General features: G+C 40.0%; 1 pseudogene; it reads left to right on the forward strand.

Annotated features, from left to right (window-relative positions):
- The first annotated feature begins 19428 nt into the window (after positions 1 to 19428).
- The window catches only part of LOC149184682 (chaperone protein ClpB1-like), a 65385-nt pseudogene continuing 58211 nt past the window's right edge, over positions 19429 to 26602 (forward strand).

Consider the following 26602-nt stretch of genomic DNA (forward strand, 5'->3'; position numbering starts at 1 on the left):
GAAAAAAAGAGGGGTAGAGGCAGAGAAAGAGAGGTGGGGGAGAGAAAGAGATAGTGACAGAGTTGGAGGGTGGAGTGAGGGAAAGATCAATGTGGGGAGAGAGGAAGACAGGAGGAAGAGATGGAGTTGGAAGGGGGAGAGAGGAAGAGAAGAACAAAGATAGAGAGATAGAGGTGAAGAGAGAAGGAGTAACAAGGGAGAGATGGAGTGACAATGAGGGAGAGAAGACACAAAGATGGAGGGGTAGAGAGAGGAGAGGAGGAGGGAGATAAAGACAAAGTTGGAGGTTGAAAAGAGGGGAGAGAGAGAGTGTGTGTGTGTGTGATGGTGGGAAAGAGACGAGGGAAGAAAGAGGAGAGAGGGAGGCAGAGAGAGAGATGGAGTTGGAGGGGGAGGTAGGGACAAAGTCGAAGGGTGGAGAGGGAGAGATAGAGAGTGAGGGGAGAGAAACTGAGTGAGGTGCAAGAGAAGGGAGAGAGAGGAAGGAAGATGATGGGACCAACCCAACACTGTTCGGACTAATCAACAATTAAATGATTTAAATTTGATTTAGTTGTGGATTAGTTTATGATTACCAATGTTCTCGGATTTTTCTGGAAAATGATAGGTGGCATTTATGTGTGCAATCAATACTGTGTACTATACCTTAGGTCGCGTTTCCTGCTCCTCGTTTCGCCAAAACTCTTTCTCCATCGTTCATTCAACCATTTCTGTTCTTTGCACTTGTTCATCAAGGGTTTGTTCTGTGTGGTTTTGTTGCTTGTGTATGCAACTACGCTGCAACTACTAGGCAAACCTTCTGGTTTTTCTTGTCCGACAGTGTGACTCTTATATTTTCTTGACTCTTATACTTGCTTGGATAACCTTTGGTCCTGATTCGTTGGACAACCAAAAATGGTTCTGCCGCCGCCTGTGTAAGTAGATTTCTGTGCTCTTTTTGCAATTGTTTCAACTAGTCTCTACTCCACGAGCTCGGGTTCTGGTATGAGGTTGTCTTGCTTGTGAAACTCAGTGAGTTGGCATGCACTCAGGTTTTGAAACAGTGGCGCTCTCCAGTCTTCGGCTTCAATGCAGGTAGCCTCTTCTATCCATGATTCAATTTGTCGTTTCCATTCTTCTGTTCCTAATGTGGCCGCTCCTTTGTCTCAGTCGTTGGTTGGAACTCGAGGGTTAAAGGCTTGTTCTCTGTTCTTGCTGCGAATCCTTCAGGTAGGGAAAATGTATCCCTCTTATACTTGCACTCATGCACTTGTTTTGTTTTCCTCTGTCGACAGGTTGCTAACAACTGTGTGTTGGTTCTTTTGCAGGTATTGGGGTTTGCAGTTGGGTATGCTCGGAACAAACGTGTCGGCCTCTGCCTGGTAGGCTCTGTCAATGCAACTAATCTTCAATTTTTGGATTAGGCCTATAAGATTCAGGGTTTGTTTTTCCTCAATGCTTAGTCAGTGTTGTCTCTCGGCTGTAGCCAACATCCTGGTTGTTTTGTTAGCATAGGCTTCCTTGGTTCTGTGATTGTTGGCTGTAACTTTTAATGTGTGGGAGCCTTTTTCTAAAACCATCACCTAGGGTTTGTCGACCGTCAACTATGTCACTGTTTCTGGTTTATTCTGGAACTCAGCTATGTATGCTCATACATTTCATCTTATAATTTAAAGAAAAAACTTTCAGGAAAATGTTGGTTTCGGTTTACCTTGTTTTAATGATGATGATTGGCTGTCGTTCCTTTCATTTTGGCTTCAACGCCTTCGAATTACGATTGTTAATTTGCAACTGTGTTTGTAAATTTTTTTTCCACGAATAGAAAGTTCTGTAGTTGCTCTGGTAATTTGTTCTGGTGGTCGATTTCGAAGTTAAGAAGATAATGTATGGCTTGTATGTGATTAACTCGTCCGATTGATTTGTCTGCGTTCGTTCCTGTTTATTCAATGTTGATTTCTTCTATGGGATTCAAACCCTCATTCTGGAAATGCAACTCTGTCTCACTGTCTGGACTCTGTTTCTTAGAAAAGAAGAATTAAATAAACTTGTATGTAAGCATTGTATTGATTACTCTGATGTTCGGTGAATTAGGAAGCAAAACGAAAATACTATGGATACACAGATGGATTTGAATTGTCTGTTCTTGTCTTACTATTGCTTGAATGCTAAAAATGTTGAACCCTTTCAATGGATTTTTCATGTACATTTATAGTCTCTGTTCACAGTTACCTGAACTGTGCAGTTACTATTTTCAGTTGTATTTCTATTTAGTTACATAACGATGCTTGCATTCGGTTTTGCTTTTTGACAAGATTTTACATCAAACACATTTTGTTTTTTCCTCCAAAATGACAAAACAATTATTAAATTTCTATTGATTAAAGACAGACAAACTAATGACCCTAACCAACCAAACTGTCCCTAACTAGTATTGAAACTAAAAGTAAACAAAATCTTCCACCCTACTTTGACAAACTAACATAAAAAAAAAACAATTTGTTAACACAACTTCCATCTTGGCGGAGACCAACACCCAGTCATGGTGCCCTAGCGGGATGCTCCTGCATCAGGCTCTCGGGAAATCATGACTCCGATCCATGAGCTTCTCGACTAAAGAACCCGCCTGCTCAATCTGCCTGGCATTAAGCCACGAACTGTCCTCAATAGGACGGTTCTTCTACTTGACCAAGTAACGCAGATACTCCTTCCGCCGAGTTTGTTTGGCCACCTGAGTATCGAGGATGCTCTCGATCTCGGGAGGGTGAACGTAAGCATCTGTGTCATCCAAGTTTCTCCTCCATCCCGGGTATTCCGTGTAGGCCATGTGGTTCTGTCTTCTTCTTCTGGGTCAACAGTGTAAGGAAACAGGTCTGCTACATTAAAGATGGGTGAAATTCCTACCCTGGTGGCCGTTGTATCTCATAGGCATTCGCTGAAAATTTCCAGAGGACTTTGCAGTGACCTATCTTCTTATACTTCAGCTTATTGTATGCACCTCTAGGGAAGTGTTCCTTGCGCAGATGCACGAGGATTTCATCTCCTACATTGAACTGTACTTCCCTTCTCTTCAAATTTGCTTGCTATTTATACTTTTGGCTGTTGTCCTGCAATTTAATTTTCACCTGCTCATGAAAATCTCTCATTAGCGAAATCTTCTCCATATGCGCTTCGCCTTTCTTGCAGTCTGAGATCTCGCAACTCATGCACTCCGCGAGGATGCATGTCGTACATGATCTGAAATGGACTGTAACCTGTGCTGCGATTAAGCGAGTCACTATAAGCGAACTTTGCCTGTGCAAGCACTCGATCCCACATCCGCGAATTCTCACCAATCAAACTCCGTAGCAAGTTTCCCAGACTCCTGTTTACCACCTCTGTTTGTCCGTCGATTTGCGGGTGATAAGTAGAGCTATAACTCAGCTGTGTATCCATCTTCTTCCACAGGGTGCGCCAAAAGTGCCCTGTAAACTTCACATCCCTGTCCGAAAGAATAGACTTAGGAAAACCATGTAGCCTAACAATCTCCATGAAGAACAAGTGGGCCACGTGAGTGGCATCACTGGTTTTTCTGCAAGGGATAAAATGCGCCATCTTCGAGAATCTGTAGACCCAAGACAAAGTCCAAGCTGACTGAGTCCCACGGTCTGCTTGGAACAGGTAATGGTGTATACAGTCCGTGTTTTGACTGTGACCTTTCGCCAACTGGCACACTTTACATCTGGTCATAAATCGTTGTACATCCCTTCGCATCTTTGGCCAAAAGTAGAAATGATTGAGCTGCTCGAGTGTCTTGTCTATGCCGAAATGTCTGGTTAGACCTCCACTGTGCTTCTCCCGAATAATGTTTTCTCTCATCGAGCAGTCAAGAATGCATAGTTTTCCTCCTCTAAACAGTAGTTTCTCTTGCAAGTTGTAGTCCAACCATGGACTGTTATCTCTCACCAAGGGATTCTAACATGTCTCATAGGCTTCTTTAAAATCTGTGTCAGTCTGATATAAATCTTTCAAGTGCTCAAAACCCAGCACTTGTACAGTACTCTCCTGCATAAGTAAGGCCCTCCTACTCAACGCATCTGCCACCTTGTTGGCCTGCCCGCTGATGTGTTTCAACACAAAGGTGAAACTCTGGAAATGTTCCACCCAGTTGGCATGTTTGTGATTCAGCTTGTGCTGTTGCATCACATACTGTAGTACAGAATTATCTGAAAACAACACAAATTCATTTCCCAGCAAATAGTGCCTCCAGTGTTTCAATGCCTGTACAATAGCATAGAACTCCTTGTCATAGGAAAAATATTTCTGTCTGCTTTCAATTAGGTTCTCACTAAAAAATGCAACAGGTTTATCCTCCTGACTAAGTACAGCTCCAATAGCCGTACCGCTAGCATCACAACGAACTTGAAAGAGCTTTTTAAAATCCAGAAATCTTAGGATCGGTCTTTCTGTGATCTTCTTCTTTAGTAGCTGAAAAATCTTCTCCCCTGCATCTGTCCATCGAAAACGTTGACTGGCCTTTTTAATGGTGTCCAACATAGGTGCATAGATTTCGCTAAAATTTCTTATGAATTTTCGGTAAAAACTCGCCAACCCATGAAAACTACGTACCTCAAATAAGCTTTTCAGATATGGCAAATTAACTATCGCTGCAATCTTCTCTGGATCCATCTTCAGCTCGTTTTCTGCTATTACGAAGCCCAAATAAATCAACTCTTTTTGCAGAAAAGTACACTTCTTCAGATTTATCAGCAGTTTATTCTGCTGTAATTTTTCCAGCACTTTTCGAACATGTCGAAGGTGCTCCTCCCTTGTCCTGCTGAAAATTAGTATGTCGTCCAGGTACACTATCACAAATTTTCCGATGTATTCTTTCAACATTTCATTCATTAACCGCATAAATGTATTGGGTGCATTGCTCAACCCGAATGGCATAACCAGCCATTCATACAGTCCCTCATTCATCTTAAAGGTTGTCTTCCACTCGTCCCCCTCTCGAATTCGGATCTGATGATACCCGCTCTTCAAGTCTATCTTAGAAAAATATGTTGCCCCGCTTAGGAAATCCATCATGTCGTCCATCCGTGGTAGTGGGAACCTGTACCGGATGGTGATTTTGTTGATGGCCCTCGAGTTTGTGCACATCTGCCATTCTCCTCCTTTCTTGGGAGCGAGAACCGTTGGAACTGCGCAAGGGCTCAAACTCTCCCTTATCAATCCTTTGTTTAGCAGTTCCTGCACCTACTTCCTAATCTCTTCATTGTCCTTGGGACTCATTCGGTATGCTGCTCCGGGTATGAAGTCAATATGGTGACTTATGCTTCTTTTGGGGGGCAGTTTATCTGGCAAGTCATCCACCACTATGTCTGTAAATTCCTGCAACATCTGCTGAATTTCTGGGGGTAAATCCGATACCTCTGTATGCAACAGTACTGTTCTTGCTCTTCTTACAACTGCATAACTCACCTCGCTATCCTCAACTTGTTTCAGAAACTGTTTTCCGCTGACCAACAATGCTCTTGGCTCACTTGTTCCTGTTGTTCCTTCCTCCTTGATGGGCACAAGCGTGTGCTTGATTCCATCCTTGACAAACTTATAACAGTTTTTCAATCCATCATGTACCACCTTTCTGTCGTACTGTCATGGCTTGCCTAGCAGTATGTGACATACATCCATCGACATGATGTCACAAATGACCTTATCCTTATATCTGCCTATTTGAAACTCCACCTCACATTGCTCATCCACCAGCAACTGATGGCCTTTTTGCAGCCATGAAACTTTGTAAGGGGTGGAATGTTTCAATCGCTTCAATTCCAACTTTTCCCCCATCTTTGTGGCCACCAAGTTATCTGTACTACCGCTGTCAATAATTAACTTACAACACTTACCGTGTGACTTACAAACCGTTCGAAACAAAGCCTTCCGCTGAGTTTGTTCGGTGGTTTCTTTTGTTGGTTTTAACAACACCTTGTTCAACACCAGGGCTTCCCCTGTTTCTAGAGCATTCTCTGCTTCTTGGGGAGGTGACTCTGCTTCTTCTGGTTGTGCGACATACGCACCCCTCTGTCTAGCTTGGTTTGCCTCTGGACACTCAAATGATCTGTGTCCCCACTTATGACACCTGTAACGTTGGTAACCAGCTCCTCTGCCTCGGCCATTTCCCCTGCCTTGCTGATATGGTCTACCATTGCATTATCACCTTTATCTGCTGGAAGCTTTAGAACTGCTGCCTTCCTCATTACTACTAGCAGTCCGCCCTCTGCCATATGACTGGCCTTTTCCTCTGCCGGTTCCTCGTCCTCTCCTGGCATTTTGCTTTCTAGTAATTTTCTCTTCAGCTTTCATAGCACTCTGATACGCTTCTTCAATGTTCTTTGGAGACAGAATACTAATTTCATCTAAAATTTCTAGTCTTAAACCATTTACATACCTGGCTGTCTTCTCCGAGGTATCCTCTGTATAACCGGCCCTTAAGTTCACTCGATAAAACTCCTCAGTGTACTCCCTCACTGTCATTCCTTTCTGTTTCAGATTTTGCACTTGTCTGTGTAGTGCAATCTGATAGTCTTTTGGCAGAAATCTGCCCTTCAACTTGGCCACCATCCTTGACCAAGTTTTGATCGGCAACTTGTTCAATCTCCTTCTCTCTGTTTGGACACTGTCCCACCACAGGGTTGCGTGTCCCTTCAACTTTGTCGCAGCGAACTTAACTTTGCGGTCTTCACTGACCTCCTCACACTCAAAATACTTATCCAGCTCGCTGATCCAATCCAATAGAACCTCTATGGACAGGCTGTCGTCATAATTTGGGAGTTCTGGTTTGGGTTTACTGCTTGCCACTAAGACAGATCTCAATAGTCTCATTTCTGGGCCCTCTCCATCTGATCCATCTGTTGTCGCTTCAGCTTCCTCTTCGCTATCATCGCCTACCTCTAGATCCCTTCTTCTCCCTGCTTCGACTGCCTCCAAACGGGTAGTAAGAATCCTAATCTCCTCTCTCAGTCCTTCCTCTGCTATCCTCCGAACACCTCTTCCATGACCTCTCCTTCCTACCTCCATTTCTTCAGTCAATTTCAACCTGCTCTGATACCACTATGATGGGACCAGCCCAACACTGTTCGGACTAATCAACAATTAAATGATTTAAGTGTGATTTAGCTGTGGATTAGTTTATGATTACCAATGTTCTCGGATTTTTCTGGAAAATGATAGGTGGAATTTATGTGTGCAATCAATATTGTGTACTATACCTCGGGTCACGTTTCCCGCTCCTCGTTTCGCCAAAACTCTTCCTCCATCGTTCATTCAACCATTTCTGTTCTTTGCACTTGTTCGCCGAGGGTTTGTTCTATGTGGTTTTGCTGCTTGTGTATGCAGCTGCGCTACAACTGCTGGGCGCACCTTCTGGTTTTTCTTGTCCAACAGTGTGACTCTTATATTTGCTTGACTCTTATACTTGCTTGGATAACCTTTGGTCCTGATTCGTTGGACAACCAAACATGGTTCTAGCGCCGCCTGTGTAAGTAGATTTATGTGCTCCTTTTACAATTGTTTCAACTGGTCTCTGCTCCACGAGCTCGGGTTCTGGTATGGGGTTGTCTTGCTTGTGAAACTCAGTGAGTTGGCAAGCACTCAAGTTTCGAAACAGTGGCGCTCTCTGGTCTTCGGCTTCAATGCAGGTAGCCTCTTCTATCCATGATTCAATTTGTCGTTTCCATTCTTATGTTCCTAATGTGGCCGCTCCTTTGTCTCAGTCGTTGGTTGGAACTCGAGGGTTAAAGGCTTGTTCTCTGTTCTCGCTGCGAATCCTTCAGGTAGGGAAAATGTATCCCTCTTATACTTGCACTCATGCACTTGTTTTGTTTTCCTCTGTTGACAAGTTGCTAACAAATGTGTGTTGGTTCTTTTGCAGGTATTGGGGTTTGCAGTTGGGTATGCTCGGAACAAACGTGTCGGCCTCTGCCTGGTAGGCTCTGTCAACGCAACTAATCTTCAGTTTTTGGATTAGGCCTGTAAGATTGAGGATTTGGTTTTCCTCAATGCTTAGTCAGTGTTGTCTCTCGGCTGTAGCCAACATCCTGGTCGTTTTGTTAGCATAGGCTTCCTTGGTTCTGTGATTGTTGGCTGTAACTTTTAATGTGTGGGAGCCATTTCCCAAAACCCTCACCTAGGGTTTGTCGATCGTCGGCTATGTGACTGTTTCTGGTTTATTCTGGAACTCTGTTATGTATGCTCATACATTTCATCTTATAATTTAAAGAAAAACTTTCAGGAAAACGTTGGTTTCAGTTTACCTTGTTTTAATGATGATGATTGGCTATCGTTCCTTTCATTCCGGCTTCAACGCCTTCGAATTACGATTGTTAATTTGCAACTGTGTTTGTAATTTTTTTTCCACAAGCAAAAAGTTCTGTAGTTGCTCTGGTAATTTGTTTTGGTGGTCGATTTCGAAGTTAAGAAGATAATGTATGGCTTGTATGTGATTAACTCGTCCGATTGATTTGTCTGCGTTCGTTCCTGTTTATTCAATGTCGATTTCTTATATGGGATTCAAACCCTTATTCTGGAAATGCAACTTTGTTTTATTGTCTGGACTCTGTTTCTTAGAAAAGAAGAATTAAATAAACTTGTATGTAAGCATTGTATTGATTACTCTGATGTTCGGTGAATTAGGAAGCAAAACGAAAATACTATGGATACACAGATGGATTCGAATTGTCCGTTCTTGTCTTATTATTGCTTGAATGCTAAAAATGCTGAACCCTTTCAATGGATTTTTCATGTACATTTATAGTCTCTATTCACAGTTACTTGAACTGTGCAGTTATTGTTTTCAGTTGTATTTCTATTTAGTTACATAACGATGCTTGCATTCGGTTATGCTTTTTGACATGATTTTACGTCAAACACATTTTGTTTTTTCCTCCAAGATGACAGAACAGTGATTAAATTTCTATTGATTAAAGACAAACAAACTAATGACCCTAACCAACCAAACTGTCCCTAACTAGTACTGGAACTAAAAGTAAACAAAATCTTCCACCCTACTTTGCAAACTAACATAAAAAGAAACAATTTGTTAACACAACTTCCATCTTGGCGGAGACCAACACCCAGTCATGGTGCCCTAGCTAATGCTCTCGCATCAGAAGAGAGGGAGAGCAAAAGAAATACATAGAGAAAGGTGGAGAGAGATAGGGAGTGACAAGGGAGAGATGGAGAGGAGAGCAAGTGGGGGAGAGAGTGTATGTTTGTGGGTTGAGGAGAGATAGAGAGAGATAAAGATATAAATGGGGGGAGAGAGGGAAGAAGAGAGGTACAAAGAGAGAGGGAGAGATATATATGGAGAGAGAGAGAGAGAAAGCGTGTGTGTTTAGGGGCGTGAGATAGAGAGACAGAAGGAGAGATGGAGGGAGATATAGATATCAATGACAAGGAAAGACGGGGAAGAAGAGAGAGATATAGGGGGAGAGAGAGAGCGAGATGGGGTAGAGAAGGAGGGCGAGTTACATTGTTATTCATTAGAATAGATGCATTGATTTCAGTGTAGATGTTGATTCCTAATCATATTTGAGTTGCACAAGATGCATTGATTTTAGTGTAGTAGTTGATTTTTAATCTTATTTGATTGGTTGCATTAAATGCATCGATTTTAGTGTAGATGTTGATTTCTAATCCTATTTGATTGTTTGCACTAGATGGATTGATTTCAATGTAGATGTTGGTTTCTAATTCTATTAGAATGCTTGCATTAAATGCATTGATTTTAGTGTAAGCACAAAAAAAATTATTGACTGCATGCGCTAATTTCTAAGTTATAGTGATTCAATCATAAATAAAATACTTGAATTTTTATCTTAAATAAAATGTTCACTTACTTGAAATGTTTTCTTCTTGAAATTGTAAACTATTTGTAATTGATTACATTCTTATTATTCTCATTTTCCATCATTAAATAATGTTAATCACTTCGCATTTAAATGAGGTAATAGAAAACACCTACCATTGAAACTTATTTGGGGTTTACCACTCCATAAGTCACAATGGTTGACTTTAGAGAAAGTTACTATTTGGAGAGCAAGAGAGACAAGGTATAACATTTACTACAATAGCTCGAGTTAAAGATTTGAATGATCTACAATTACAATCTTGTTTTTCATATGATTGATATGAAGAGATGGAAAAACTAACAGGGGTGACAATAAGAATAGTGGAAGAAAATACTTTTCAGATTAATCACAATGAAGATTATTTGAATTGACTACATTCTTATTATACACATTTTCTATCATTCAACATTGTTACATTGTCATTTTGCGTTCAAATAATTATTTCATCATTCAATTTATTAATAGTTTATAATCTCAACAAATTGAGGTAATTTAACAAATTTAAATTAAAATGATCAAATTAATCTTAGACATATTTAGCATATTTAAAATGATCAAAATAATTAGATGTTCAACAAATTTTCCATGGCCACACATGATTGAAATTAGTTTCGATCCTGATGCAGGAGCATTCAGCCCAAGGGAAATCATTGTAAATAGTGGACATAGGGGGTCATGCATTTTAGGAATTAGTTTCCTAAGTTCCAAGTCAAAGTAATATTTAAGTGTGATTTAATTAGATGCTCTCAAAATAAATAAATAAGAACATGAGTAGTTCCATGATTCTAGGAGCAGGGGAGAGCTTTTAGGCATAAAGGGAATATATGTGGACCGAGGAGGCTTTTCTGTTTTAAAACAGGGAAAAGATAGAATAAAGCCTCAAGAGGCTTTTTGCCATGTATGCATGCATGTAGAAGCTTTAGGCTTTTGATCGGACCTCAAGGGTCCGATTCAATGTTTATTATATATATGTATGTAAGCCTACGGGCAGGAGGGAGGAGGCCACTAGTGTTGATAATCAGGCCTGTGAGAGAGGGAGGCCTTGCATAATTGAATATTAGGCCTGTGTGTCTGTGTATGTGTGTGAGCGAGACCGAGGAGTCTCGAATGTAACCCTGCTTTTCATTAATATATAATTTGAGTGAATTCCTGTATGTGTCAATTGTGTTGAAAATATTTCATGAATGCATGAATTGCTATGAATTCGTAGGCTCTGTAGGTTGCAGACAGAATTCTGCAGGACACAGGGAACGAAGTGATGAAGAGGAATCATTGTGGACATTGAATCCAAGTGGAAGACAGAAGAATCATAACGGGAGCTTTGAGCTGCAACGATTCAGAGGAATCGAAGAGGAGCATTGGATCCATTAAAGGAGAGAAGTACCGAGAGCGAGGAGTAGCTGGAAGCATTATTCCTTGAAACCTTCCCTTATATCAGTGCACGTAAGCTTTCAATTGTTGCTTTACAGAGTTATGTGAATAACTCTGTTTACACAGAGAATTCGCAATAATCCCTTAAGCAGAACACTGTTCCGGATTTGAAACATTATTAATTTGGGTTCATGCGATATCGGGTCCGACCCAAATATCGCATCGGAGGAGTGGCTGCCTTTGGAACCGCCGAAGTGTAAGCTCCGACATTCCAGAGCCGAAATCATAATAAAGCAGAGTATAAAGGGCCGTCGGGTCCGAAGAACATATCGCATCGCAAACCAGAGAGGCCGCGATAACCCCGATCTTACGGACCCGAAATCGTTATAAGGAGCAACCCTAAAGGGGCGTCGGGTCCGTGAGGGTGATCGCATCGCAAATTAAACCTTGCGATAGCGATATGCGATTATCGCATCGGAGGAAAGAAGGGGACTTAAGTGTTTGTTGCGATGGCGAATCGGCGGAACCGTCGATAATTATAAAGGCGGGCGTATAACATTTGAAATCCACATATGTGAATTGGAGCGGGATTTACATGTTTCCCGTGAATTAATATATGTATGTCCACGGGCTTTAAAGCTTAGCCCGATAGTTAACACAGCGGATGGGTGGTGGCTTCCGATGGGAATAAAGGTGCGGATAAAGTTATAAGGTAAGTCCATGAGTTATAAAAGGCTTATAGCCTAAACGCTTCCGATAAGGCTTTGTGGGCATGACCCACAGGTCAAGGGTTGAGAATTATTAAAGAAAGGGGATTTTGGCCTATAACCAAGATCTCTTTTCATCAAGTGGTATCAGAGTAGGGAAAGTTTCTGCAGGGAGAAGGATTCCAGAGAGCAAAAGTTGGTATCCGAGAAGAATTGAGGTAAAGGCAGCATTACTGTCAGAACAGAAATAAAGCGGGGAAGATTTCTTTGAAAAGAAACTTGCACACAGGAAAAGGGCGGAATAATAAAAGACTACAGTGGGAGATTGTAGCAGTTCCAGCATAGGCTTGGAGCAAACAGGAATAGAAAATTCCTTAAGGGAAAGAGAAAGCAATATTGCTTAATGCAAGGAAAAAGGACTTGAGAAACCAACCAGAGGACAAGCCATTCAAAGTGCAGAAGAATGGGTGAAACAAGATCATGTTGAGATCTTGAAAGAGAGGTAATATGTTATGTTCTGTTTTAAATTAAGAATGTGTGTTTTATGCTAATGCACAAGTGATAGCAAGAGAAGTTGTGAAAGAAAAGAACCAAGTGAGTTCTTAAAGACAGAGTAAGGAGAATACTCTTATAGAGAAGTGGCAATGAACCTGAAGAATCCAATAAGAAATTGGATAGAGAGGACAACTGAAGTGTTCTCAAGAGAGAGTGAGAGATTGCAGAAGCCTAGAAGGAGCAAAGGTGTTGCTCAGGAAGAGGTTCTAGACAGAGGACCCGTGCTTACCAAAATACTGAGTGAGGAGAGCTTAGTGAGGTAAGATTGCAGCCAGGAGGACTAGCTGTTGCAGAGGCTTGTTGCAAAGGAGCTCATGAAGAAAGAAGAGAAGAAGATGACTACTGATAGTCATAACAGAGGTTTAGAGAAAAGCCACAGTAGAGGATATAAGAAAGAGGATGCCAAGGCAAATGGCAAGAAGATGAGTCAAGAGGAAATTGACAAAGAGGTTGCTGAATTAAAAGAACAACTCAATGCATTAAGGAGAATGCTTGAGGAAAGCCAGAGACTAGGTTGGGTCTTAAGTAAGAAGCCAGTAAAGTGGCATAAGTTGCAGAGAAGGCTACAACAAAAGGAAGTGAAGTGGTTGAAGGGAAAACTCAAGGAAGTTGAAATGAAGGAATCCATTTGTGAACCAGAACAAGGAGAATTTCTGGGAGATAGTAAAGATGAAGACTTGAGGACTGAAACTTCAAGTAAAGCCGAAGGTTCACATGGTTTTAAAACTGACAATTTGTGTATGTTTGCAGGTAAATGACAATTGGCTGATATTATCATAAAAAAGGGAAAAGACCAGCAGAATTAAAATTCTGTTCTGGAAGAAGATGAGGTAGATAGATCTCATATACAGCTGGTGGAAGATGTCAAGCAACTAAGTGAAGGACTTGAGGAGATTGAAGAGGAGACCATCGAAGAATTTCTGAATCATATGAATGATTTAGAACAACAAGGAGATATGATGGCTGAACCATCAAGTGAGATCATAGGGTATCATATTTTTAAAACTAATAGTTTGTGTATGATGGCAGATACTGCAGGAGAAAAATAGCCATTTGAAGATATCTTCAGAGAAGATAAACAACCAAGGACCGAAGGCAAACTTGAGGAAGAGACTGTTGATGATAGGCACAGTGGAGATAGCCATGGAGACTGTTGAGACAAACAGTAGGAAAGAAGAACATCTACTGAAAGATGTTAAGGAAGAGGAAGTCTATGGAAAAGACTTAGCAAAGGGAGAAAGGACACTAACAAAGAAGTGTTTTGAAGAGGGTGGACAATCTTTTGAAGATGTCGAAGGTCTAGAGGAGTACTCTAGAAGAACAGAGTATGATGAAGAAGACCTCTTGAATGAGGGAAGTAGTGTTTTGCTACAGCAAAAAGACCTTGAGACTACAAGGATCAAAGGAAGACAATGTTTTAATACTGTAACACAGCATGTAAAGGATGAAACTAGAAGAATAGAGCATTGTGATGAAGTGCTTGCTAAGTGTGAAGAGGAGATTAAACTGCTGGAGAAACTGATGAGAGAACTTGATGGTAGAACAGAAGTTGCAGTCACAGCCTCTGAAGAAGAAGATGTGTCTCAAGTAGGCATGGAAATAGGGAGATGCAATAATTTGTTTGCAGGTTCATTAAACAGCATGAATGAGTATGAATATGTGATTAAAGAGATTGAACAGAGATTGTTTGAAGATGGAAAACAATTTCAAAGTGAAGATAATCAACAACAGGTTAAGGGAGAAGAAGTTCACTACAGTGGAAAAGAGTAGGAAGGCATCATTAGGACAGATGGTGTGGAAGAGAGACTAATGGACAGTCTCATGAATTCCGCTGAGAATTCGAGTCAGTATACTGATATGCTGACAGAGGAGAAGGAGAAAACAGAGCAACAAACTGAATTGTTTCCAAAGAAAGAAGAGGCACCAAGGCCTCATGTTTTTAATTTTAACAAGTGTTTTGTGAATGTAGGTGATGTTGAAGACAGTCCATCACTTGGAATTGTCTTGAGGGAAGAAGAACTGTTGCAGAAAGAAGATGAGACAGTCATGTCTCATATGCAGAAACTTGTTTCCATGGGTGACAATAAAGAGTTGGCTTGCCTAAATAGCCAAGAGAGAACTGTGGAGCAGAATTTTGGGACTGCTACAGTGATAGAGGATGAGGCTACAGTGTTTGAAGAACTTGAGTTGATTGCCAGAATCAATCAAGATGATGATGGACAATTACTGAAGATTGTCGAAGGGGAAGACGAAGGTTATGTTGGAGTAAATTTACAGCATGTTGATGAAATGCTTGAGAAGAAATCGCTGAAATGTTTGCTGGAGACATTTGAACCTGAGGAAGAATTTGCAGATACTAGTTAATGTTAAAATTGATTTTGCTTACTAGTATACAAACATAGATAACTGGATATGTTATTGCAGAAAGAGAATTAAATGATAGTTTATTTTCGGAAGATAAATTTGCAGGTGGTGAGCAAAAGAATGTTGCAGAGGGACAAGAAGTTTGGGAGGCGACAACATCAATGTTAGTAACATCTATGGTGGCAGCTGAAGCAACATTGACAGTAGCAACATCAATGTTGGCAACAAGAAGAGCAGTAACAACAGTCACAGCAAAAGCAGCTACAACAGCTGAATTAACAGAAATTGGAGACAGCAGCAGTAACCTGAAACAAAGAAAAGAAGACAGAAGTAAGAAGCAGAAGATAGACCAGTTCAAAGATATGTTGGACATAGAAATTGAAGAAATATGGCAACAGATGATGAAGCAATTCAAATGGAGGAAAATGGTAGCAACAACAAGCAAGATCAATCATAAGTTGAACCTGATTGACAGGAAGAAGAGAATGGAGCAAAGGACAGCAGATGTGCAGCGACAGCAAAGGAGTAAAGCATTTGGACAGTTACAGAACAAAATGTGGGATCCAGGAAGACCAAGACCAGAAGACACATGATCAGGAGATCATGAATATTTTCTACCTTGGGAGTCTGATGCAGGAGCATTCAGCCCAAGGGAAATCATTGTAAATAGTAGACATAAGGGGTCATGCATTTTAGGAATTAGTTTCCTAAGTTCCAAGTCAAAGTAATATTTAAGTGTGATTTAATTAGATGCTCTCAAAATAAATAAATAAGAACATGAGTAGTTCCATGATTCTAGGAGCAGGGGAGAGCTTTTAGGCATAAAGGGAATAGATGTGGACCGAGGAGGCTTTTCTGTTTTAAAACAGGGAAAAGGTAGAATAAAGCCTCAAGAGGCTTTTTGCCATGTATGCATGCATGTAGAAGCTTTAGGCTTTTGATCGGACCTCAAGGATCCGATTCAATGTTTTATTATATATGTATGTAAGCCTACGAGCAGGAGGGAGGAGGCCACTAGTGTTGATAATCAGGCCTGTGAGAGAGGGAGGCCTTGCATAATTGAATATTAGGCCTGTGTGTCTGTGTATGTGTGTGAGCGAGACCGAGGAGTCTCGAATGTAACCCTGCTTTTCATTAATATATAATTTGAGTGAATTCCTGTATGTGTCAACTGTGTTGAAAACATTTCATGAATGCATGAATTGCTATGAATTCATAGGCTCTGCAGGTTGCAGACAGAATTCTGCAGGACACAGGGAATGAAGTGATGAAGAGGAATCACTGTGGACATTGAATCCAAGTGGAAGACAAAAGAATCATAACGGGAGCTTTGAGCTGCAGCGATTCAGAGGAATCGAAGAGAGCATTGGATCCATTAAAGGAGAGAAGTACCGAGAGTGAGGAGGAGTAGCTGGAAGCATTATTCCTTGAAACCTTCCCTTATATCAGTGCGCGTAAGCTTTCAATTGTTGCTTTACAGAGTTCTGTGAATAACTCTGTTTACACAGAGAATTCGCAATAATCCCTTAAGCGGAACATTGTTCCGGATTTGAAACATTATTAATTTGGGTTCATGCGATATCGGGTCCGACCCAAATATCGCATCGGAGGAGTGTAGAGGAGTGGCTGCCTTTGGAACCACCGAAGTGTAAGCTCCGACATTCCAGAGCAGAAATCATAATAAAGCAGAGTATAAAGGGCCTTCGGGTCCGAAGAACATATTGCATCACAAACCGGAGAGGTCGTGATAACCCCGATCTTACGGACCCGAAATCGTTATAAGGAGCAACTCTAAAGGGGCGTCGGGTCCGCGAGGGTGATCGCATCGCAAATTAAACCTCGCGATAGCGATATGCAATTATGCATCAGAGGAAAGAAGGGGACTTAAGTGTTTGTTGCGATGGTGAATCGGCGGAACCGCCGATAATTACAAAGGCAGGCGTATAACATTTGAAATCCACATATGTGAATTGGAGCGGGATTTACATGTTTCCCGTGCATTAATATACGTATGTCCGCAGGCTTTAAAGCTTAGCCTGATAGTTAACACAGCGGATGGGTGGTGGCTTCTGGTGGGAATAAAGGCGCGGATAAAGTTATAAGGTAAGTCCATGAGTTATAAAAGGCTTATAGCCTAAACGCTTCCGATAAGGCTTTGTGGGCATGACCCACAGGTCAAGGGTTGAGAATTATTAAAGAAAGGGGATTTTGGCCTATAACCAAGATCTCTTTTCATCAGATCCATCCTAACTCCGGACCTGCCAAGCGTCGAGAGGGATTAAATTTATCAAGGTGCAAACATGTCCTCAAATTTTGCACTTAAAAAGAGGTTTGCATCTTGAAAAATTTGTTCCCTCTCGGCACTTGATAGATCTGGGGATAGGATGGATCTAGGCTAATAACACACCATAATCCCACCCATCTTACTCTCCCTAGAAGCTTCATCTTAGAAAATCCAATTTGGAAGATGACGGTGGGGCGTTTAAGAGATGGTTAGTATAGTGTAACAAACCCCAATACCACCCTAACCCAAAAGAGGTGGTTATTATGTTGACTCGACTCTCAGTGTTCTATTATGGAAATGGGGTCTAATTTTTTTTGTCATTTTTCAATTACCTTCAAATTAGGAACGAACGATACCATTGTGTTCATCTCCTCCAGACCTTCCTTACGATACAAAGTTGGCCTCAACTCGGCTCCCGGATGAAAAGATATGGCCATTTAAAGATTGACCTATTAAACATTGTCATGACACGCTAACCTACGATGGGGCTCCCACGTGGTTATCCATGTCATTGCCATGTCACAATTCAGCCGCTGACCCAACCCTACCTTAATATACATACAATGAGTAGACCCCCATGGTGTGCACATGACGACTAGTCGATCGACCTGACCCTCGATTAACAAGCCCCACCTAACTTCCTTGGTGGTTGAGGTCGGCCCACTCGAGCGAAAACCCAATTGTATTCCATGGTAAAGCTTTGACCGCCAAACCCTCGACCATACTTGTTGTTTTCATGACATCACCAATCCACATGGCCTCCTCCAGGGGAATTGCCACATGTCACCTGAAAATGGCCCACTTGGGCCCTCAAAACAATTGTTTTCATCTTCTATGTGGCATGCCATTATGGTGCCACACCACCCTTTTGCACACATCATCTTCCATGTGACCATGGTCCCCACCAAACTTTCAGCCCTTGTAAGTGACAATTTCTCATTCTAAACAAATTTGGGACTTGGCCGACTCATGTGGCCCCAAGTAGCTCACTAGGTTCCATTAATTGGCGGAGACAATGTAGGTAAATCAACAATGTAAATTTAAATGTGCAACCCGCAATCAATATTTTGACGTGGGGTTCCAACTTTCCCATTTGATGACTCCCAGCCCACGCGAAAATCAATGGCCGACAGTAAACGCAGATGCCGCCCCCCCGCCTGATCCCCCGCCCCTCCACTCTTTACGATGTCACAAAAGGGGGTCTGCAATCTTGGTTCTGGAGCACGATTCCACCCTCTACAATAGATGGTCTTTGTTCCCCGCAAGCATCCAATGACAAATGTCAAGTGTGGACCCCCCTTCTCCTCCCCACTGACATCATGGGGGGGCGGGGTTCACACTCCACTATAGTCATTTGTTCACCAACCCATCGCAATTATTGATTTTTACCACACCTAGGGTTCCAGCCCTTGGTCCTAACACTTGACCATAAAGCCCCTTAAGGCTTGAGGCCCCATCCCAAAGACCTTGGTGGCTCTGATTATTGTCCTCATCTTCATCAGGGTTTTGACTTGGCACCCATAAAGCCTATGCCTTAACCCCTAGCCCTTTCACTAGGTCACATGCCCCACCATGTGGCTGAGGGCTAATCCTAACTTCAAGCCACTGATCATGGCATAATAATGTTATTATGATTATATAAATATGTATATGTATTCACAGAGGTCTCATCGAGGCATTGGTGTTACAAAGCATTTTGTCATTGTCCCTATACTCCTTGTTCCTTGATTCTGGAGGATGTTATGAACATAAATTATGTAAAAATAAATAAAAGTAGATAATAAATAATAATCATAATAATATAAATATAATAATAAATAATAAGTAAAGTAACTAATGGTTAGTTAGTTAATAATGAAAAGGCATGTCTTAGAGACATGCTTGCTCGTGAAAGGGTACTTACCTGGCTATCTATACAGGACCCTCATTGTCATTTGTACTCATCCTACATCAATTCTTTTATATAATATACCATTTACATTTATTGTCCTAAAATGGATGTATTTGTCTATGAAGTATTTTAATATAATATTTACGTTGCGTATACGACTTTTGGTCGTTACATTGGTATCAGAGCATCCTCTGGTCGCTCAACCGCTACACAGAGTCATGCGTTCTCTGATCTAGGTCTTTGACTGTCAAATTTATCAACATTGTTTTCGTTGAAGCATTTCTCTACAAGAATTTGGAGTTTCTCCATTTCGTTATCAAGCATTTGGCCATTCAATATTAATAATATATATATATATATATATATATATATATATATAGGAGGGTACAAATGGTGGATAGTGCTAAATGTCAAAACTTGAAAACAACATATCGCCGTGATTTGGTTGAAATTGCTGGAGAGCTTGATCTTGTCATTGGTAGAGATAAAGAGATCCATAGAGTTATTATGATTTTGTCTCAGAGGAATACGAGCAATCTTGTGCTCACCAGAGAGCCTGGTGTTGAAACGATTTCTGTGCTTGAAGGCGTGGCACAAAAGATTGCTAGGGGGGATGTACCCACGTAAGTTCTTTTGCATATATTTATATGCTTCCACCGCTTGCAAATTTTAGTTTGTAGGAAGGGTGCTTGTGCACGTGTACAATGTTTCAGTGCATTTTTGGTTGCAGGATTATTTTCAGCTTGCGAGATTGATAGAGAAACTAATTAGTTTTGTTTTTCAAATGGTTTTACACAACAATTTGCTAGATGTAAGGTTGATAGCCTTGGATATGAAAGCCCTTGAGGCTGGTGGCAATAACAATAAATTTACAAAGAGACCTGAGTCTGTACTGAAAGAGGTGGAAGATGCACAGGGAAAAGTTATTCTTTTTATTGACGGAATTCATTCGGTTCCGGGTACCCGTAAGAGAAGCGTGCTTCGCTTATGTATGATTAAACACTTTGTTCAACCAATAATCATATATGTTATTAACGTAGATTAAGGATTATTCTAAGTGACTAATTTTAGGCTTTGGTTGTGGAATAATCCAGTAAAACCAATGCTTGTTCGGGGCCAACTTAGGTGCATTGGAGCGACTACTCCAGAAGAGTACCGTGATTGTGTGGAGAAAGATGTTGCAATTGAGCGACGATTCAGCAGGTGAGTGCTTACACAAGTATTCATTTGGCTTTTATGCATTTATAACGCTCTGTCTTAATAATTTACTGCTATTACTATTTTGGGGCAGGTGGATGTGGCTGAACCTAGCGTGACTGATACTATCCGTATCCTTCGTGGTCTAAAGGAAAAGTACGAAGTTCATCATGAAGTCAAAATATTGGACAACGCGCTTGTAGTTGCCGCTCAATTATCAAGTAAATACATTATTGGTAAGTTGTTAAATTATTAGTTGTTTTTTTCAAATAAATTTTATTATTATATATTTTTATAATGGTTATAGATGAATGATTTACTTGACGTACTTGAATTTCAAAATGATATCTAATATAATGCATTGCGAAAACTCCAATATTTAATTCAAAAATGTGAAGGGAAATTTATATGAACTCATGAGGTACAATACTTGCTAAGGTTTTGCAAATGGGGTAGCAACCTAAGTGGGCTTGATTGCGAGAAAAACTTCATAGTAGTTTCAATCCTACTTCTTCATCCCTGTGAGCATCACCTGATGCAATGAGTGCTAAATGGGCTATTAAAAAATAATGCACTCTCAAAACCCCAATACTTATTTCATTTACCTATTTACATTGTATTTTGGTTGTATATCTTTTTATAATAAAAACATTGAAAATATATTTTGGTTGTATTATAATGTAATAATATTTTGTGTAATTTGTATTATCAAAACAAAGTGTTGATGAATATTTACATAAGACATATTGATAATAAGAATCTAATAAATATGTAAAAAAAACTATAGTTTATTTGAATCAAATTTTGTAAATTTGAAAATTACAATTTTCTAGAATTTTTTTTTAATGAAATATGATAATCAACATGTATCAACTTATTTGTGCTAAGCAAAGAAAATTAATTGAACACAACTCACCCAGGAGAAGTTGACTAGCCACCCAACACAATAAAAGTCTTCAAAATTGATGAACTAGGGCAAACCCATTGGAGTAGAGTCCATATCTAGTAAAACTCTTGTAAACCCAATCTAATGAAACAGGCCAACACTTAGTAAAACCATTAAAATTTAATAAAATAAAGATGAGCTTAATAAACCCAACAATATTAAGAAAAACAAAATTGAATGAATAAACCTCTCAAAATTAACATAACATAGTTGAACCACATGAGTTGAACAAACCAAGAGCATTAAGAGGAACTTTCATGGTTTAGTTGAACAACCGGAGTTGAGCAAACCAAGAGCAGCAAGAAAAACAAAGTCGATGACTCTAATGAATTATAAAAAGACATTTCATGGTTTATGAGAATTTTAATAAAAGAGAAGCATTATTCAAGTTCTATAAGAGCTTTCATGGTTTAGTTGAACAACTGGAGTTGAGAAAACCAAGAGCAGTAAGACAAACAAAGTCGATGACTAATGAATTATAAGAAGACATTTCATGGTTTATGAGAATTTTAATACAAGAAAAGCATTATTCAAGTTCAATGAGAAGTTTGCAAATAATGTAAGGAAGAAATTGCTTTGCAGCAGTACATAATCACTTATTACGAAAAAAAAAAGCTATAATGTAAAAACATAGAAGGATCTTAAAAATGTCACTAAGAATATACTTCGAATTTATTAGTTAAACCGAAGTTGGCCCAACATAAGTAAAGCCACTGAAAATTAACTAAGTAAACTCCTTTTCAGCTTCCTATGCCCTTTGTGGAACCATAGCCTCCCATGTTTTTGTCCTTCTCCTTGTGTAATGATGTAATTTTTTAATATTAATATTCGGTGTACCATATTTAAATATTACATCGTTTAGATCTTGCCTTTTTATCATATACATTGCCCATCTGGAATTAAAAACTGGAGTGTTACCATACGTGATCATTCGGGATGCAATATGTGTATAACTCAGTATTTAACTTGTCAAAAAGTTTTGACATATTCCGCAGTTAATTTTTGGGTGACCAAGAACCCCTTTGGGCTTTATGAAAATGATTTGCAATCTGTTTGTCTGAAACAGGGTGGTGTCTTCCGGACAAAGCATGTGCAACTGTAACTGTGCAACTAAACAGTCTACCTGAAGAAATCGAGACCCTTCAAAGGAAAACGATTCAACTAGAAGTTGAGCTACATGCCCTCGAAAGAGAAAAGGATAAAGCAAGTAAAGCTCGTTTGGTTGAGGTCAGTTCGCGGAGATAACTTTGCAACTTTCTTGGCAAGTTGGCTGTCTTGTTTTAGGTTATAGGCATTTTTATTATTATGGCTATGCTCGGATTTAAAGATATGTATTGAAACTTCTGGGTATGTACGGGTGTTCATTGTTGTTTTGAGGCTTTTGCGCTGCGATTTGTATTGTGGGTAGAATTTTTTCTTAGAATTATCCTATTTATTATTTTTAGAATCGACATTTCGAGCCATCCACCGTCACTCATCATCAAAATAGATCTGAAAACCCTTAGTCTCATACTCTTTTTCTTTTGATTCTGACAAGTTCACACGGAGCTTGATGAAGTGAGAGATATTTTGCAACCATTGAAAATGAAATACCAGAAATAAAAAGAGAAAGTGGATGAAATCCTGTGACTGAAGCAGAAGCGTAAGTTCACACGGAGCTTGATGAAGTGAGAGATATTTTTTTTTTTCAGAAGAAAAATCACGATGTATTTATATCAAGGAAATATAAAAAGCAGAAATACATGAAGGGACGTGTGGGAACATAACAGAACAGCCCGGAAACTGTTACAACCATTGAAAATGAAATACCAGAAATAAAAAGAGAAAGTGGCTGAAATCCTGGGACTGAAGCAGAAGCGTAGGGAATTGTTGGTATCTCTGCAAGAACTAGAACGTAGGATGGATTTAGTACGAGTTGCTGATATTCAAGAAAGGGACCTGAAACAAATAAACGATGCAATTGCTGAACGTGAAGGTGCTATGGGAGAAAAATTCATGTTAACAAAATGTGTGGGACCTGAGCAGATTGCAGAGGTACATTAAACGTCTAAATTTTAAGTATCTAAACATGCCTTCCATTGCATATGATTGACCGAAAATTTTTTAACCATTAATGATAGCTGTAGTGGGTGATGTTTTGGATACATAACTATGTGATGCGCGCAGGTTGTGAGTCACTGCACTGGTATTCCTGCTAGAAGATTCGGTCAGAATGAGAAAGAGCGACTGATAGGTCTGTCGGCAAGGTTGCAGGAAAGAGTTGTTGGACAAGATGAGGCAGTTCACGCAGTTGCCAAAGCTGTGTTAAGATCACGGGTAGGATTTGGAAGGCCTCAACAACCGATTGGATCTTTCCTTTTCTTGGGGCCCACTGGAGTTGGGAAAACAGAACTTGCAAAGGCTCTTGCAGCTGAATTGTTTGATGACGAAAAACAGTTGATCCGGATTGATATGTCCGAATATATGGAGAAACATTCAGTTTCAAGGCTTATAGGTGGATTGATATGTCCGAATATATGGAGAAACATTCAGTTTCAAGGCTTATAGGTTCTTCCCATGGGTACGTGAAAAGTTAAATGTTGTCAATGGAAATTGTTTGACACAATGAAACTATTTAATTTTTTTTGTTTGACACAATGAAACTATTTAATTTTTTTTGTTTGACACAATGAAACTATTTAATTTTTTTTCTTAATAAATTTGCTGTTGCACAGACCTAAAATGGTTAGATGTGTCTGATTTTGAAATGGCAGTTACTGTGGTTATGAAGAAGGGGGGCAACTAACATAAGCAGTAAGGATACGGCCCTATAGTGTTGTCCTTTTTGATGAAGTTGAAAAGGCACACAAGTCAGTCCTCAACATTTTGCTTCAAGTGTTTGATGATGGTAGACTCACATATGGACAAGGTCTCACAGTTAGCTTCTCAAACACAATCATTATCATGACATCCAATCTCGGAACAGAACCCTTGCTGCATTGTCTGGCCACACAACATTAGAAACAACAAGAGAGAACGTTATGCAAGAAGTATGTGCATTGTCTGGACTACGTTTGTGCATCTTTTTCATATGGTTATCATGAAGGTGGCTGCGGTGCTCTGACACACCTTTCTATGAATTTTGTGGCAGGTTAGAACACATTTCAGACCTGAGCTGTTTAACAGATTCGATGACATAGTTGTATTTAATGCTCTCCTTCATGATCAGCTCAAAAAAGTTGTTAGACTACAGTTGAAAGATGTAGAGATTCGTCTCGCTGAGAGAGGTATCACATTAGAAGTAATAGATGCAGCTTTGGATTTTATTCTTTGGAAAGGCTATGATTTTGTAAGTAAAACAATCACTTTGTTTTTTTTCGTTCTTGCTAGGGGATGTGTTCCCAACCCCAGTAATCATGTCCCTGCATCACTCTTTGTCCTGGAGACGCTTCTTCCTCTTTCGTGTGCAATTCAGATCAAAATTAGTAAGTATAATGAAAGAGCTGAAGTCGGGGATGTTGAAATGTAATTTCAAACTGTCGCATTATATTCCAGAAAACCGCCCGTGTTCATCGCACCGCTTTTCATGAGACGGTGGTATTTTCCGGAGGGGCAGCGATAACACCCAGCAGTAGCAGACACGTGGACAGCGGTTTTGTCAGAGCAGGTTTCCCCTGAGCATAAAGTTAAGCAGAAAAGGGCTTGCGATATGGTTCGACAACCGTCCGATTGAAATCAAGTTTGATGTCCGTCGATTGAAACCAAAGTCGATGTACAGGCCTGCAACAAATGAATTTGACGTGAAGTAAAATTTTTTGTTTGACCGCCAGTTTCAGTGAAGTAATTAATGTATTTACTCCGGTTGGTAAACGTTGGTAAACTATTTTAATTTTATTATTTTTAATTAACGGGAAGTATGTCAAGTAAAACAAATAGTTATGTTTTGTTGTTCATTGTATAAGCAATGTAATGTAATGAAAGGAAAATGCAGCAGCGTAGAAGTGTGAATGCAAGGGTAATGCGCAGCAGCGCGAATGTCTTTCTTTTGTGGTTGTTCATTTGAAAAATGAGTGGGAGCACGCAGCAGCGTGAGTATAGTTTCTATTGGTGAATATGAAAACGTAGCACACAGCAGTGTGAATATGTTTTCGTTGTTGTTCGTTGAGAACTTGCAAGGGAGCACGCAATGCGTATGTTTTTGTGGTTCATTAAAACTGAATTGTAATGTGATGCGCAACAACGCGAGAGTAATTTTGTTTTGTTGAGAGAACATGAAATGTAATGCGCAATAGCGCGAGAGTAATGTAAGAATTTGTTTTATGCACAACATTGCAGTGATAGAGAGGTGATGTGAGATGCAACAGCGCATATGTATTGAAAGTTTTACACACAGTAGTGTAACATTTTTCAGGGGAAGATAGAGTCTGTAATGCACAACAGTGCAGAAATATTACAGCCTGAGCGCCATTGTAAAGAGCAACGTGAATGAAGAGATTTTTAGACATAGCAGTGTAAAATTTCAAAACAGAGACAAAGCAATTTTTTTTGTGGAGCTGAAGAGTGCCTGTTGTAATCCCTCTAGAAGAGGAAGACCTTTTTTTGTTGTTGTAACAGGCAGTCTATTAATGAATACAAAGTTCTTTTGTGTGTGTTGTTAAAACTCTGTGCTCTGGAAACAAATTTTTGATCTTGTGGTAAAAACAAAGTATTACTCTCTGTTCATTTTGTTTGGAATTACCAGAAATTCCCAACATGGTATCAGAGCTTGTCCAGGCTCTTTGAAGGTGTCAAAGAAGCTGAAGGAAGGATTTCTTGCTGCAGCAGTTTCTCCAGTAGAGTGAAGACTCAGTCAAGAAGAATCCAAGGTATTTCTCAAGCTAGTTTTTTGTGTTACTGTTGAAGACAGTCGGTGATTTTAAATACATAGTCAAGTATTTTGAAGCATAGTTAAGAGTGCAAGAATGGTTGGAGCTAGCACTAGCATAGGTATCTTTAATACTCAGCTCCCACAATTTAATGGGAAAAACTATGACTTTTGGGCAATAGCTATGAGAGCTTTGCTTTCCTCACAAGACTTATGGGAATTTGTTGAAGATGGTTTTGGAAAACCAACAGATGAAAATGAGTTTAATAACTTAGCTCAGGCAGAGAAAGGTTTGTTGAAGAGCAATAAGAAGAAGGATTGTAAAGCCCTCTACTTCTTGTATCGAGCAGTGGATGAGAGTGTGTTTGAAAGGATAGCAGCAGCCGAGAGATCCAAAGAAGCATGGCAAACTCTCAAGATAGCCTATCAAGGCATGGAGAAAGTGAAGACAACAAAACCACAGTTCATTGAGGAGGAAGCTTGGGATGGAAGCATAGAGAAGACAATGAATGTTAAAAACTCTTTGTCACATGATGAAGATGATGAGGAGATGGCTGAAATACATCCCCAAACAGCAG

This window comes from Pinus tabuliformis, chromosome 3_2 (assembly GCF_031772625.1).
Source record: "Pinus tabuliformis cultivar Carrire ecotype Pingquan chromosome 3_2, CPIR1, whole genome shotgun sequence".
Taxonomy (NCBI): domain Eukaryota; kingdom Viridiplantae; phylum Streptophyta; class Pinopsida; order Pinales; family Pinaceae; genus Pinus; species Pinus tabuliformis.